The sequence below is a fragment of the Austrofundulus limnaeus genome, unplaced genomic scaffold (genome assembly GCF_001266775.1).
Source record: "Austrofundulus limnaeus strain Quisiro unplaced genomic scaffold, Austrofundulus_limnaeus-1.0 Scaffold34, whole genome shotgun sequence".
Taxonomy (NCBI): domain Eukaryota; kingdom Metazoa; phylum Chordata; class Actinopteri; order Cyprinodontiformes; family Rivulidae; genus Austrofundulus; species Austrofundulus limnaeus.
Window position 1 is genome coordinate 2,446,850 of NW_013952436.1, and position 1,318 is coordinate 2,448,167.

Here is a 1,318-nt window from a genome sequence, read left to right on the forward strand (position 1 = left end):
GGATATGTGGATAATGGTGGCAATTTGTATAACTTAACATGTCTGAAATGTTTAATTCAAATAGACAATTGAGATTATAATGAAAACGTCTATGCTGAATTAAAATGCATTTAAAATATCACCATCCAAAATTTGTTATGTAGTTCTCTTGTATTTTTGTTTGCTCATGCAAACCTTAGTTTATAATGTACAAAATACTTCATTATACAGTATGTTCCCGTGTTCATAGACTAGAGGTTTCGTTTCTTGCATTAAGACAGCATTTATTGAGATTACACTTAAAATATTGGGAAATGATAAATACAAAATTTGATCTAATGATAAAAGTAGTTTTGAACACCTACAATTTTTCACTTGATATTTTTCCATGCTGTTCTTAATGCAAGTTTTGCTTTACCTTGTCAAATTACAAAAAAAGCAAAAGGCAATGGTATTTGGTACTCCCATATATGGGACGGGGTTCAAATCCCTGTGTTGCCTTGCCATTTGTGCTGACAATGAAGGTAAAACTAATTCAAAAATAAAGTTTTGAACTTAAGAAACTGATTACACACTTTATTTAAAAGCTACAACTATATTTACATGCAGCCTCAATTTAGACTCTTATAATGTAGTATACAAGAGAAACAACTTTGACATATAATGGAATAGATACCAATTTCTTTGAGTATGACAGATCTGCAAGGTAGATTTACTGATTTTAAATCTTGTATATCTTGTATATATTTAAATCTTAAAATATTTGGAAATGATAAAATTTGATTTAATGATAATAGTAGTTTTGAGTGAGTGATCCACAAGGTCAATTTCAAGGTTATGGGAAAGATCAAACTTTTAATGGAACCAAACATGCTTACATTTAAAAAAAAACAAGGCTGATTTGGAATCCTTATCGAATTCTCTTTCCAACGACACAAAGTTTGTGAAAACTGACCCAGTAGAAACAGAAAAGGTTTTAAAAAAACAGCAACTGGACTTTAATTCTTTAGTTGAAGTCATTTCACTGTCTTGCTTAATTTTTAACCTTTTTCTGTTTCATCATGACTTTTTTCAATCAATCAACCAATCAATCAATCAATCAATCAATCAATCAATCAATCAATCAGTTTGAGGCCCATATTTCTGGAACCACTGGTCCAGCTGACTGGATTTCAGATACTGTCCTGTGGGATCACAATATGCCACTTTTCATCAAAATCTGAGACGGTAAAAAACATTGAATGATTTGACCTAGAATGACCCAAATAAACTAAACTAAATTCAGTTTATTTATTTAATCTGTTTTAGTTTGAAAGGAGGTACATGCTCACCTCTTGTT